This window comes from Capsicum annuum, chromosome 8 (assembly GCF_002878395.1).
Source record: "Capsicum annuum cultivar UCD-10X-F1 chromosome 8, UCD10Xv1.1, whole genome shotgun sequence".
Taxonomy (NCBI): Eukaryota; Viridiplantae; Streptophyta; class Magnoliopsida; order Solanales; family Solanaceae; genus Capsicum; species Capsicum annuum.
This window is the reverse complement of record NC_061118.1, coordinates 138239063-138255842: the sequence shown is the minus strand read 5'-3', so window position 1 is coordinate 138255842 and position 16780 is coordinate 138239063.

Genomic DNA, 16780 nt, shown 5'->3' with positions numbered 1-16780 from the left:
ACACCTATTTCTAATGTCGCAGTTCGAGGTAGGCTTCGGGTTAGAGGCAGAGTGAAAAGGAGAGGACGGGGAGGAATGCCCTTTAAGGTTATAGCATAGGTAGTTGCAAAACCAAAAAGGAAGAGATATCCTTTCCCTTCCCCACTACATGATGCCCTAGGCCATGCTCAGGATGAAGAGGAGTTGGTTATATGATAGCCCTAGAGAATGTGGTGCCAGCACTAAATAGTACAACTCAAGTTCCCTTGTCTGCAAAGGTGATTCAACAAGTGTTGGGATTCTTAGGTAGATTGTCTGACACAGGCTTGTAACACCTAAACTTAGGATAAGGAGTCAAACATTGGCAAAACACAGGAAGGATGTTGGGTATATAAGTAAGCAATCCTTACTCTCTGATGTCACCCAAAACTACACCTTAGCTAGAAGTATAATGTGGTCAATTTCAAATATAATAATCCAACAAGGTTGGGGTCGATCCCATAGGGAAAATGTAAATAATTGTTTGCCTAGATGTAATCCACTAGGGTATAAGAAAGTAAATTGGGGATTTTTGTGATCAATCGCAAAAAGTAACCATGTCTTGAGAACTTTTGAATTGTAATCAATATGGGACGAACACTAGGTTTGTGTTCCCTCTAGCTTCTTAACTGTGTGAATTTCTCGTGATCAACCTAATTATTCTATTTTTCTACATGAGACGCCTATTAATAAGTCTTATCAACTGTCGGGTAGGATAGAAGATGAATTTCACTCCCTTTACTTGGTTGTTGTATCAGGGTGTTGCCTTGTTGCCCCTTGTTACGACCCTAGTTATACTTGTCGAGGTAGGATTAAGTGATGAGATGAGATACTTAGTTATCGAATCCCAAATCACTGTCTTAATCTTCTTTTACTAATTGCAAGCTTCTTGGTTATCAAATGGATGCGAATACAGGCAATCCCAAGGTACTACAGCTACCTTAGGGTAATTATTGTGAAAAAGAATTAAGATACATGCAAAAACCCTAGAAAAATTGAGTCTCACCTTTCCTCTACGTAGCTAATCCACCAGGGTTCCCAAAACCCTAGATAAGGAGATCAGTTGCTTATGTTTGTGGAATAAACCATGCTTATCCATGAAGAACGCATAAAATCAATCGCACAAGAATAAGATGAATAAACTCCAAAGTCTTTAATTGAATAAACCCTAAAATCTTAAGAACAATTGTGAAAATAATCTAAAGAAATGTAATAATGAGTATTAGAGTGTAACGTAATAAAAGATAAACCCTAGGGTTTTTATAGTATCTCAAAATAACTAAAAAATCCTATAAAAAGCGGGAAAGATATAGTAATATCGGCAATCGGTATGACTAGATCTTCACTCGTATCGTTAGCTTAATAGTCGTACCCTGCCTTCTCGTATCTATTCTAGTGTCTTATCTTCCCAAGGCTTCAACACTCTGTTTAACATACGACTTTCTCTTATGAGTCGTACCTTAGTGTATGACTCGTGTCCATCTGTATCCACCTTGGACTTAAATCTTTTCAGGTCTTGAATATTGGTTTGTATACGACATCCCTATATGAGTCATACTTAGACTTTCAACTAGTATAGCTTTGAAACTTCAACTCCTGGATAGTAGCTCAGGTTCTGTTAAGCTCACGGCTTTCACATATGACTTGTACCCTGGCTTATGACTGGGTACTTGAATCGTATCTTCCTCATACTTAGCTCCTTAGTTTGGCTTTTGGTTCTGTTACTCATATGAGTCGTATCGATTGGTTACGACTCAGAGAATGACTCGTATACTGATCAAAGTTGGTCTTTTTCTTCTCTTTTCATTCAAACAATGTTGTAAACCTATTTTACCTGCAATTCACACCAAAGTGCATCAAATATCCTAGGTTTATGCATAAATTTACAGTTTTAAGCATCCAAAGTGTCATGTTTCAATGCCACATCAACACCCTCAACTTAAAATTTTGTGTGTCCTTAGGCAAACAAAACCAAATCTTATTTTCTAGCTTTGAGGTGATGCTTAAATAGGATGATCTCATGCAACCTATGGCAGTGATTTTGAATTAACTTTCAATCTTGTTGTTCCCCTTTTAATTTTCAACTTTTCAACTCAAAATACGTATAGCAATTTGGTACTTGTAGAAACACAAAGGAATTCGATGATGGAATTACATTAGGAATAGACACTTGGGCATAGACAGGATTCATATTTGTCAAACAATCTAGCAGCCTAACAACATAACCCATGTGCACTCATAGTCAAAGAAATCCCATTTCACTGTTCTTTTTGGATAAATCCATCTTATTCATGGATATAATGAATGACTCTCTTACTCACAAAAAATTATCATTGGTGCACACAGAATACCATAGGATTTCCCTTATGCTCTTTTCTTAAGTTTTTAGATAGTCATGGTTGGATCACTATAGGACTTTAATTGTCTTGTAACGTAGGCTTGGGTATGGTATGATAACTTTTGACATTCATTCTGTGACTAAGCCTCCTGGACACTATTCTTTTCACAAGGTCCACATATTTTTCACTTTATCTATTTCTTCCACCCTTATGTCTCCATTTTTTATTTTAAGCACATACTCGTGTGGGTCAAGCATGGTTCTATTAGTACTTATTTTCCCAATTTTTTTCTTTTTGCTATGTATTGCACTTTTCTTTCTTTTCTTTTTCATCACACCTGCCAATGTTTCAACCATTTCCCTTCTACACACTTTTTTCATATATGTTTTTTCTCTTACGCACCCATATAATATCCACCCTCAACTTAGGAGATTTTCCTAAGTTAAGGTTCACAGTGTCCACTAGAGGACCAAGGACAAAATAGGTTCATTGTAAGTTAACAGGAAGTTGATAGATGTAACAAAAAAAATGGTCTATAAAGGCTTATGGATTTGGATTTAGGGGATTTATTCCTTTGGTTAGGGCATTTTAGGCTTAAGTGGACTCATACAAAAAAGGCCTATGATCACTTCCTACTTAACCATCCTAGACCTAGGTAAAAGCAACCAGGAAAGTTCTAGATTCCAACCCAATCAGGAACTCAGAAGACCTTACATATATTTGCACAGGGCTATACTACTAAGTGTTAGTTATCCAACTATCCAACAGTTTCACACAAATATACAAATCACACAATTTCTTAATCAATAAAATTTTTTGAGGGGGCACCACTTTTCTCAATTTAGCATCTCAACTTAGTAGTGTTTCAACAATTTGAAATTATAAAGCAATCTAAACAAAAATTTTCAATACATCAAAAATTGCTCAAACTCCTCAAAATCATAATCAATAGTCAATAGTCAAAAATATCTGCTGCCATAGGTGCACTGATCTACTCTCTATCTCAGCTGCCCGCATAAAACCTACAAGTCATAACAGGCTTTCAGTTTTAGCTACATCTAAAAATTTTCAAGCTACTCCTAATTTTTGGAATACCCCTACCCCCAACTTAAGAGTATTGCACTGTCCCCAGTGTAATAAAATAAATAGAATAATTAATAAGGGCCATACCTAGGCGTTCAAGGCGACCCTTGTGTAATGGTCAACCTCCTCTTGAATGCTCTTACATCTGGCATTCTTCGCAACTCATGCATCCTTTTTTTTTTCTTCTTCTTCTCTTTAGTCTCCTCAACTTTTTTTCTGCTAGATTTTACCAAATATTATGCACCTTGATTGTGGTAATTACAGTCTTCGTAAGTAGTTCGGCAACCACCAACCTCTCAGACAGCTCTATGACCATTTTCTTTATTTCAGCAATCTGAGATCTGATATCAACAATATTGGATGCCTGACCACTACCCAACTATTGATTAATCCTCGACTCAAACTCATTTAGGAGTCCTTGGACTCACCTATCCTGCACCTCAAACTACCTATCCAATCAACTGCGTACTCCGCCCTCCATATGACCTACTTTCATAGTGAGAGTAGCCAACTAGGTCACAACATCAGTCCAAGTAGCCTGAGAGATCAACATCACACTAGGAGGCATACCCCATGGCCTAGGTAGCATAGACTAGACTGGTGGTAGGGCACTGGAAGTTCCCACTACATCTATGGGTGTAACCTAAGTCTGTGCACATGCCTTAGTAGTCTCAGCTAGAGCTTGGGTGTCTGTCTGGGCATCTTGTGAGAACATTCCCACCATAGCATCTACAGCTTGTTGCAAAGGTCGGGTCAGAGGGTTAGCTACATCCCAAATCATCCTAATGTTAAATGTCCTCTATGCCTCAATCATCTTATCAATATAGGGTATCTCCAACACTCCTGCAGCTAAGCATATCCGAGTTATCATGTAGGGCTTAATTGTTAAGCCAAGAACTCACCCACATCAAATACATACCCAGCTATTAAACCAACTATCATAGCATCCCGGATGGAGATCAAAACTTCATCTTCTATTGTTGGATACAGCCTCTGTCGGGATAGAGTCCACCAATCTTTGCCCTAAAAACTAAGGGTTCCCTTTGTTATTTATTGCAAACAGCCCGATAAAACCTGCAACCCAAGTGGCATGCTCACCATGTGCAACAATCTACTTAGCTATCCATCTAAACAACACCATTTTTTCATCGAAATACCCAATGCTTAATTTATGATCTTTCTTATCTTGGCCATTCTGTAATCCATCTCTCTTGTATTTGCCAGAGCTTGATATTTTAGACCATATAGAAATCTCCCAATAGTGTGGGGAGAGATATCAAGTCTGACTTCTGGAATTATTAATGAGAAAATAGGATCGCCTCCCTTCCACAACATACCATGTGGATACATCCACTGCATCTCATCCTTTTATGTGGCATAGAACTCACGCATGAGGACCTCACTATATCTGTCGGGCACTCTCATCATCCACCCAAATCCATAATTTTGAAAGTACTCTTCAAACTTGGGCAGCTCAGACATCCTCGATGTAGTTATTATTTGCTCTAGATATAGCACTCTACTTATCTTACCACGCCTAAAATGAGACAACCTTGAGTTAAATGTCTCCTGCATACTGGGGTACCTCCAATGTTCAACAATGGGCACCGAAGTAGTTATCAAAGTGGGGGGGCTTCTAATTTTTCTATAGGGTTGGCATCAACCTCCTCATAGCCCCATGCTTCATCAGATCTTTCATCTATTGAGCTATATTCATCTTCATCATCATCGTCATTGTCCATAAGCTATGGTTTGTGAGGAAAGGAAACAGTTGTATTCTTTTATCTTGGCCCCTTTGGTGGTGAACAATCCAGCTTTTGGGGAACTTCTTTCCCTTTACTCAAAGCTTTATTGGATGAGGTTACATTATATTCTTCTCCACTATTTTCAGATATCGTTTCATACTTAGAGAAGCTGGTTTCATCACTCTCAATCGGTGCCTGTTTATTTCCCTTCTTAGAAACTGTTTTGGATAAAGAAGAGCTCTTTAGAGGTATGCTTCCTATAAATACACTAATGTTAGTAAATATGAAAAGAAAAGAAAATCAAAATTTATAACTAAAGTTCAATGTGCTTTGTCTTAGTTAGGTACGAGTGGTGGGTACTGGTTGTATCCACTTGGCACGACTCGTATATCCAAGTCATTTCCTAGAGAGTGTATGATATTTGTTCACTGGTTAGCTTATGTCTCCTACTTACTAGTTGTACCGTATAGTTATAACTCATGACCAGTAGTCGTAAGCTGGTCATAAACATTTATTCCAGTTGAATTCTTTCCTAAGTGGGTACAATTAATGTGTGCGAGTCGTAAGGTTAGGATACAACTTGTATGGTTGAGTCGTATCCCATCCAGAACTTTGAATTTGTTAGATTTCCATGTTGTATGTGGGCATGAGTCTCATTACCACTCCCATACCGGAGGTTACGATTCGTAAGAAGTCTCATATCCACTAACATAGAAGTCCAACTACAAAGTTTGACTCCAATGGAAATTTCAAAAATACCCACCACTATTTTCAGCTATATCTAGTATTTTAACACACACACACATAAAAATTCTTTTCTAAGCCCTAGTTCATCCCCAAATTCCTCTTTTCCAAAATAAGACCTAAGTTATTTTATCAATGTAATGCCCTAAAAAATGGGTCCCAACGCGTCACACGGTGCTTGAGGCTACGAGTAGCCCCAAACTAACCCTTTGAGCCATTTTCATTTAGTTCAACACAAATCAACGGGGTTTCCATAAATAACCCTCAAATATTAACAGAGTAATCATTATCCAAGAATAAAAGAATTTCAGAAAGATAACAAAATATGACTTATTAGTCAACTCCCAACATCTATACTAGTCTGACAAGCCTCTAAGAAAATCAATAAAACTAGCGTGCCATTGAGACATGCCCCAACTGACTCATACTCAGTTATCAAATGTAAAAAATTCCATGAAACCAACATCAGACATCACATCCTCAGAACATGAGGACTCACCACAACAGATGATGTAGAATAGCATGCTCGAAGAATCACTGTTGAACCAAGAACTGAGCACCTAAACCTATATTCCAAGAAAATACAGCCCACACCCGAAGATGTGGGTCAGTACTATGGAAAGGAACCGAGTATATGGGGGTGTATGCAGTTGTATAAACATTATCATCATAAATATTTATAAGAAATATGTAGGATGTATGAAAGATTCATATAGCCTGAAGAAAATCATCATAATTATGAGAGGATGAAATAAGTACAATAACACATGTGAGTCATCATATAATTTGTCAAACACTTTTAGTTCATCAAGAATATCAATTCTCATAATGTAAATATCATTTAAATCTTTCGAAAGAATAACCTTCACAATTCCACTTTCAAATCACTTCACCATTTACCATAGACACAAGTAAACACATACACACTGGGAGATCCGATAACCGACATAAACCATGTGAGCTACATGGAGTCCAACGTACAACCCACGTTGGGGAGAGCCATCCTATCCTTTCCATCAGAGTAGGACTATCAATATCAAATCCACACAAACTAGTGATCACTATATAAATCAGCCTCAGGCTCACTTCTATGGTGGCACGTAGTTCTAGGGAAGTAAGGCCGTTTTATACCTCCCACTCAATGCAAAAGATTTCTCCTAGACTTAGCTCAAATCATTTCAATGACTATCCACAACAAAATAATTTTAGTAATATATAAATATACATCGGGAGCCATCATGCTTCCCATCTATTAAAATAAACCACGTTGTGCATTACTTTCACACTCGAGTTCAAAACAACTCCATTAAGACCAAAAGGTCAAATCATTCAAAATACCTCTAATATTCAGCATCAACGTGCTTATAACACACACTTTCTCAAAAAACCACAATTTCCAATGAGGATTCACGACCCAAATATCAAAATCATGATAAATATCATTCAAGATTCATGTTTTATATCTCCACACATGTAAATTCATCTTACAAAATCATAAACATCAAGATTTCATAATAATCATCATAAGATATAGGTTCATCCTTCAAATTTGTAAAAATTAAATAAAAATCATGCCTTTGTAAAGAAAATTACTTTTGGGCACAAGAACGAAAGAGAGTTCTTGTTGAAAAACCCCACATACCTTAAATGATGAACTTTAGATCGATACTCATTTTTGAGATGTTAATCGTGCCTTTGAATGATGGTTCTTGGAGTTCTTGAACTAGGAAATTGGAATCTTGAATAAATTTGCAGAATTAATGGTGAACTTTGGAGGTTCTTGAAGTTGGATGTAGGAGCTTAGGGTTTTCTTTTTGAGGGAATTTGATGAAATATAACATATAATACTTCTAATAGGCTTTAATATAGGGTTTGGACGGATTTTGGGTAAGGGGAATGACCAAAACGCCCCTAAAAATCAAATAATTCTAAAATCTGTCCTTCGATGGACTGTTTTGATAGTCTGAAGTAGATCAACCATGACGTTTACTTCGATATCCAAATTGGATGAAATCAATTTCATTAGAAAAAGGACTCTTATATATTTCTGTTGATATATAGTATCTCACCCAGATAATTGTGTACGAGGAGTTATGATCGTTTGAAGTTGACCTAAAAATATGTTTTTGTTAGGCTGAAGTAGATTGACCATAACTTTTTCTCTGATAGAAAAATTGGATGAAACCAGTTTCATTGGAAAGAGGACTCGCAGATCTTTTCGTTGATATATAGTAGATTACGCAGAACATTATGTACAGGGAGTTATGATCATTTAAATTTGGAGCAAAAATACGCCAGGCCTCAGTACTTTTTCCTGCATGTTTTACTGTTCACTACTATTCACAGTTCGATCGAAATGTTCATAACTCGTCGCTCGGGTGTCCATTTTGGATGATCCACATATCGTTGGAAATATTATTCTATACTCTATGCAATGGTGGGTCATAATCTATGACATTTCACACAAAAAATTTATAATTCATTCTAGAAGATAGAACCCAACACGTTTACGCACAAAATTTCAACGAAATATTTTTTGGGGTATTACAATCAACAACCCAATTTGTGCATAATTCCTACTCAAAACAAGTTTACAATGTAAATCACAACTCATTTGAACTTGCAACGTAAAGAAAAAGAAGTTTTGAAACTTACTTGTTGCTAGAAGAAGTGAGTTCTTAATTTCGTATCTCGATGTCCCCAAATTCAATTTTAAAGCTTAAAGTAAGTAGGATTGGAGGATGTTGGTAGCTAAATTATGTTGGAAACACATTGTTTTGTGGATTGGAAGAAGAAATCTGAGTGAAAAAGGGAGTGGGTACAATTGGTATCGATTGGGTGCCCGATCATTCCCTTTTTCTTATTTTAATTAAGCACTGGGCCGGGTCAAACCCAAGATCTGACCTAGTATGATGGGGTATGAGTTGTCTATACAACTCGTACCCAGGTTTACGGCTCATTTCTTTGACTTGTATAGCCTTGTAACTTACTTGGGTTCTGGACTTGGTACGATTATCAGTTATGAACCATATTGATAGTGCCTAAGCACATACATAACTGTATGTGGTCTCACCAAGTAGTAAAGTGGCCCTTTAGAAGCTAAGTATCGATCCCTAGGGGAAAGTGTTAAGAAACTATCAACTTTTAGTTCAACTATTAATATTAATTTAGTGCAACGTAACCAAAAAGAGTTTGTGATTTATAAGCTAAAAATATAGTAAACAGTGCTTAAAGTAAAACTTGGGACAATCAATGTAGGAAAGCCCAAGGAAAAGTCACTACAAACAGTCATACTACTCTATTGAAATTCATTCGCTAGATCACTTGTCTTGGTTGTTGATTCGCAGGTTTTATCGCTAATCATGGTCTCCCAACCTCTAATCATCTACCTAACTTGGACATTACAACTACATCGTTGAGCAGGGATGTAATAATCCAATTAAGTGCCTATAGATATCATTCTACATGTGAACCAAGAAAGGCTTCTAGGTACATCCCTGTCCTAGATGCTAATGCACTGTCCTTCTTTCATAAAAGAATATGAACCTTACACTATTCATACCCACGTTCTATTTTCCTATTCCCTCTCCCAAGATCTCAAGGTTGACAATATATGTATTATAAGGGTACACAATGATTAAAATAGTTAAAAAAAGGATGAAAAAACAACTAAAATTGATAAGAAATCTACACATATTAAATTCATAACAATAGCAAACATGTTCCAGGCCTTAACCCCGGAAAGGGGGCATTTAACCACTAATCGACATAACCATAATCCAAGTACTTGAATACATGATTAAAATATACTAAGTATATAAAAGAAAAAGTAAGAAAACCTAATTTTTGTGTTAATCAGCCTCCATAACCTCCCAAATACATCCAAAAGTGAAAACAAACAAGTGCAAAAGTCCTATTTACAGTGGACAAGATTTAGCCGTAAGTGGAATTGGGTTGCACCGCGTTGGTTGGTCAAGTAAAGCATGTGTCACATCGTGTTGGGTGCTTAAGTCAAGAAGGGGTCATGCATAAATATTTTCTTAAGTCATGAAAGGGTTGCAGTGCGGAGTTATTCCCATACCCTCATTAGAAATTGCAATTCAATGTCCACCTTTGTCTTGTGCAATTGCCTTCTATCCCATTCCTTTGTGGTATGTTTCCACTTGATTTCCAGGCATTTAAACATCTATATATCACCGTAATTAACTCAAAAATCTTCCTACATCATCATACACCATAGATTAGATCTCAAAATAACACAATATCAAGAGGGGTGAACTAGAAACACGAGCTAAGATTAGGCTTGCCTACATTGATATTTAACTTATTGTTCCGACTATTATATTGATTAAATTTAAATTTGCAAATTATAAACAAGTTGTTACACATATAATTACACATTAAAACCATGAGGTACTCATTAGACGCATTAAAAACCACCACAATAGACTCAAACAAAACCTAGCTCAAGCTAGTAATACTAGTTTTCTCGTTTCATCTCTAAATGCTTAATTTAAACACAAACTTGTTTGGAAACACCTTTAAACATTGTAATCACATACTTAAACACTTGGATTCTTGTTAATATCATTTTTAACAAAAAAATCATTGGAATTACCCTCAAAACAAGGCTAAATAAGCTAGGATAGCAACACTAAAGTACATAACTACACCCAACATCAACACCCTACACTTAAAGCCTTGTTCATCCTTGAACAACTCTTTAATCGAAGCAACATAAGCTGGGGAGACTCTACACTTCTACTACAAGCAATACACTCAAGATAGTACTACAATGACTACACAAAATGCTAGTTTCTATACTAAGCATGTTATGTACACAATTGAAAGTTCAATAACACTACTCCAAAACATCCTAGCCTCAATAATTGACTCACCCATTTGGAAAACTCATAAATATTGTTCAATCAAGGACATCATACAATTCACCTCACTATTATTAAACATGTGCCCATACAACAAGAGAGTTACCCATAATCACTCACATAAATGCAATTTATGACACAATGGGTACAAGAATTAAATTTTTCTTGCTCTCACATGGAATTCAAAATTTTCTTTGCTGGTTGTAATGCTGGCTAAGGGACGAGTAGAAACTATTTTTTATTAATAGTGACTATCTTTCCTACGCCCTTTAATACATCACATTTTCACACTTTACTCACCTCTAGCAACCAAGTTACACCACTTTTATCTACCCCATTCTTTCGTTTTCACCCCATCTAATTAAGCTCATTCTCAAACACTATGGTGGGAGTACTCTATGCACAACTTCATTCAATTTGAATAAATTTTTATTCTTTTCATTACTCAAGTCCCAACAACACTCATATCATATTTTTCTTAAAACACCATTAGCTATTACTTAGGCGCTTTACTTTCACCTTTTCTCCTTTTATTTTTCAAACTTCTCAACTCCATTAATTTTTCACTAAGAACTTAGGAGATTTTGGATCAAATTTAGGTCTATCAAAGAAGGGATCAGGCAACATATGAGGTTGCCAAAGAAAAATCTAAAAGCTCAATGGGGGTTAACTAGGATTACGCACCAGGGTAGGTAAAACAAAGGTATGAAACATGGCTATCAAAGAAATGCCTGAATCATCTCCTAAACCCACACTCTTTATTTCATTTTACATAGACACTAGGAAAGTTCTAGCATTAAATGCAACAAAGAATATACAAACAACCTCTCACATCACACGTAGAAAATTCCCAATTCTAGCAGGTTCATCATAAACTCTTAACTAAGAAATCACATGAATTCAACATTAAGCCAACAATTACAAGAGTCATAATCATGAGCCTAGGAATCTAATAAGTAGTAATTAAATCAATAAACATGCTTTTACAGCCAAAACACTTGTATCTTACAGTCAAATACAGCACCAACAAGAACATCCCATGCTTATTCCTAAACTAAAAATTTTAAAAATATCCTAAAAATGGAGATTTCCCTATCCCATACTTAAAAATCTACTTTGTCCCCAAAGTATACTTAAAATTTAGAGATAGAAATACTTCATGATGCCTCTAGGCCTATTTAGTAGCATCTTTATAAATCAAGAGGGTTTGGGGGACCCATAATCAGTCTTCGCCATGCTCCTTAGCTTAGGTTTCCAGTACTCAGACTTTCCATCAACCTGTGACTAAATAAAAAACAAAAACTAGTGAAGTAAAAACTAAAATTACTGAAAATAAAACCTACCTTAACTTGGGTTACCTCCCAAGCAGCACCTGATATAGTATCGTGGAACGACCCAACTACGACTTATCTATATTCTTTCATCCTCTTCCTCCTACTTGGAGGCCATCTTCTAATATTTTCTGACCGCTTGAGTATGAAAACTCAAGGTCAACAGCTTCCTTAACAATAGCCTTTTTAGGCTCATCAATTTGCATCATGTTGAGCTTAGGTATTTAATGGTTGGGCTGCTTAATGAGGACATTTGAAGAGGTCTTTTGTGGAATAGACTCCAGCACCCCACACTTATCCCCTTCAGTTACGTTAATCATGCGCAAATCTTTATAGTAGGATAGTACGTTAAGTGGTTTGTACACTTTGAAAACCACATCTTCATCATCCAACCTCAATGTGAGAATTTCCTCTCAAATCAATTAAAGCTCTTCCCATCGCTAAGAATGGATGTCCCAAAATGACTGGTACTCTTTTGTCTTCCTAAAAATCTAAAACAATAAAGTCAGCAGGAATAATAAGCTTATCAACCTTAATGAGAACATCCTCTGTGACTCATTCAGGACGGGCTATGGTCTCATTTGCTAATTACAGTAGCGCAGAGCTCAGTTTAGGCTTTCCCAAGCCCAAAATATTGAAAAAAGAGAGGGGCATCAAATAATGCTTGCCTCTAAGTCACTGAGTGTGTGGACCACTTTACTATTGCGAATTTGAATGGGGGGAGTGAACCTTCCAGCATCCTTGAGATTTTTCGGCATCTTTTGCGTCACCATAGAGCTACACTCCTTAGTAAGTGCTACTGTCTTAATGTCCTGCAGCTTAATTTTTTTAGTGACCACATCCTTTAAGTACAGAGCGTACTTAGGCATTCCCTGCAAAATATCTAAAAGAGGTAAGTTAATGTGAAGCTCTCTGAATGCATCAAAGAGTTTCTTAAAGCATGCATCCTCCTTCGGTATAAGCCTTTAAAGGAAAGGTGGCGGTAGGATCTTCTTTACCAGTTCTACAACTTTTTTTTATTACTTAGACTTTCTCAAATTTTTAGATTCTTCATCTGTAATCGGTTGAGGAGTCAAATCTTTATCTACCTCCTTAGTTTTCTTTAGATGTTCTTTATTTAACTCTTTTCCACTCTGCAAAGTGATTGCCATAACTTGTTTAGGATTTTCTATATCACTTGGCAAATCACCTTGAAGCCTAGTGTTCTGCATTGCTTCTATCTGACCTACCTACAACTCTAATATCCTTGTATCTGCTTGCTAGCTCTTTGTATCTGCTACCAACTGTGCTTCAATAGTTAAAATTTGTTTCATCATCTCTTCCATATTGCCAGTGGCCTGATTTGCTTAAGCTTGGGGTTGCTGAAACTGCTGCTGATAGGCATTCTACTATTGATTTAGTGGCTAAGACTGTCACTTCATGTTGTACACATTACCATAGTTAGGCCATTGAACATTGCCTACAAATATCATAGACTCGGGATTAGCAGCACACATATCTACAAAATGACCACTATTTCCATACACCACGCACCAAGTGCTCATCTACTGAATTACATTAACTGTGGCTGTAGGTTATGTAGCACCCAATTTCATGTCACTGAGTTGCATAGTCAAGTGATTTTGTAATGCAACAATCTGAGCAGATATTGCGGTAAATCGGTACACCTCTAAAACACATGCAACCTTCTTCGTAGCACTCCTTGAGTCCTAATGCCACTCTGGATTTCCTTGTGTAATATGATTCAGTAAGGTATATAACTTATTATATGTCATCTCCAGAGCTTGACCACCTGCAGCTAAATCTAGCAAAATCTTTGTGTTATGGTCAAGTTCCTCAACAAAAGTGTGAGCTAATATCTCGTTGGATTATTGATGGTGTGGATAGTCTCGTAGAAGAGCTTTAAACCACTCCCAAGCATGATATAAATTCTCTTTTGGCTTCTGATTGAAGCACGTAATCTCACTATGATGTCTCACAATTTTATTAGATAAAATGAATATGAGGATTCTTTGGGCTAACTTGTCCATGGTTGTGGTTGAATTTGCCAGCTCTATATTCAACTACTTCTTTTCTTCCCCCAATAAGGAAAATAGGAATAGTGTCAGCCTAACATAATGAGCTGACACACCCATAGGGATGAATGTATCAGTGATCTCCAAGAAGTTTCGCAGATGGACTTATGGGTCTTTATGTGAAATCCCCATAAACTATCCACTACTGATCAAAAGTTGTACCATGTTATGTTTCATCTCAAAATTACCTCCAACAGCTAACTTCTGACAAGGGGAGGTCAAATTAGTTAGAAGTGGGATTACCACCTCTTGAACTGTCCTGCGGGTTGGTTGTTCTTCAGCTATGAGAGTAAGAGCGTCTTGATCTTCTTTAATTTTTTGAATACAGGGGAGAAGGATTGTTGTTCTCCTTCATTGAGGAAAGCATTTCTCAGATTTGGGATTGGTTCAACCAATTCTGGATCCCTTGCCCGTTTACAACTTTGAAAACCTATTTCCTGCTAATATAAAACCAAGACCAAGCATAAAGTACCAAGGAAATCTAAAAAGTAAAACTAACAAAAACATAGTTGCCAATTTACAAGTCTCTGACAGTGGGGCCAAATACATAACAGTGCCCAAGCACACACACAAGTGTACATGGTCTCACCAAGTGGAAAAGTGGCCCTTTAGAAGCCAAGTACCAATCCCACAAGAACAAGTGTCAAGAAACTATCAACTTTCAGTCCAACTATTGAGATTAGTTGAGTGTAAAGTAACCAAAAAGTGGTTATGATTTATAAACTAAAAATATAGTAAACAGTGCATAAATTAAAACTTGGGACAATCAATGAAGGAAAGCCCAGGGTTAAGGAACAAGAAATAGTCATACTACCCTAATAAACTTTATTTTTTTTGCTTATCTTGGTTGTTGATTCATAGGGTTTATCACATGATCATGGTCTCCCATCCTCTAATCATCTACCTAACTTGGACATTACAACTACATTAATGAGCAGGGATGTAATAATACAATTAAGTTCTTAAAGCTATCATCCTACATGTAAACCAAGAAAGGCTTCTAGGTACATCCTTGTCCTAGATGCTAATGCACATTCCTTATTTCATAAAAGAATATGAACCTTTCTCTATTCATCCCTGCATTCTATCTTCCTATTCCCCCTCCCGAGATTAAAAGGTTGACAATATATGTATACTAAGGGTGCGCAATCGTTAAAATAGTTAAAATAAGGACGAACAAACAACCAAATTTGATAAAAAAAATCTACAAAATTTCAATTTATAATGACAGCAAACATGTTCTTGGCCTTAACCCCAGAAAGGGGGCGTTTAGCCACTAATCGACATAACCATAATCCAAGAACTTGACTATATGATTAAATATACTAAAAATCTAAAACAAAGAATAAGAAAACCTAATTTTAGTGTTAAGCAGCCTCCACAAGCTACAAAATACGTCCAAAAGTGAATACAAACAAGTGTAAAAGAACTATTTATAGTGGACAAGATTTGGCCGTGAATAGAATTGAGTTGCGCCGCATTGGTTAGTCAAGTCAATCATTTCTCACATCACATTGGCTGATTAAGTCAAATAGGGGTCATGTGAAAATGGTTTCTTAAGTCAAGCAAGGGTCGCAGTGCAGGGATATTCCCATACCCTCACTGGAAATTGCAATTCAATGTCCATCTCTATCATGTGAAATTATCTTCTATCCCAATCCTTTGTGGTGTGTTTCCACTTGATTTCCAGCCTTTTAAACAAACACACACACACATATATATATATGTCACCATAATCAACTCACAAAGCATCATACATTATCATACACCATGTATTAGAGTTCAAAAGAACACAATATCAAAAGCGGTGAACTAGAGACACGAGCTAAGACAAGGCTTGCCCACATTGATCTTTAACTTATTGTTCCAACTCTTGACTTATAAGATGTATGAAAGACTCACATAGCCTGAAGAAAATCATTATAATCATGAGAGGATGAAATAAGTACAATAACACATGTGAGTCATCATATAATTTGTCAATCACTTTCAGTTCATCAAGAATATAAATTCTCATAATGTAAATATCATTTAAATCTTTCAAAAGAATAACTTTCATAATTCCACTTTCAAATCACTTCACCATTCACCATAGACACAAGGAAACACACACACGCTGGGAGATCCTATAATCGACATAAACCATATGAGCTACATCAAGTCCAACGTACAACCCACGTTAGGGAGAGTCATCCTATCCTTTCCATCGGAGTAGGACTATTGATATCAAATCCACACAAACTAGTAATCACTATATAAATCAGCCTCAGGCTCACTCCTACGGGGACACATATTTCTAGGGAAGTAAGGTCGCTTTATACCTCCCACTCGGTGCTAAAGATTTCTCCCAAACTTAGCTCAGATCATTTCAAAGACAATCCAAAATAAAACAATTTCAGTAATACATAAATATACATCGGGAGCCATCATGCTTCCCATCTATCAAAATCAACCACATTGTGGATTTCTTTCACACTCGAGTTCAAAACAACTCCATTAAGACCAAAAGGTAAAATCATTCAAAATATCTCAAATATTCAATATCAACATGCTTATAAC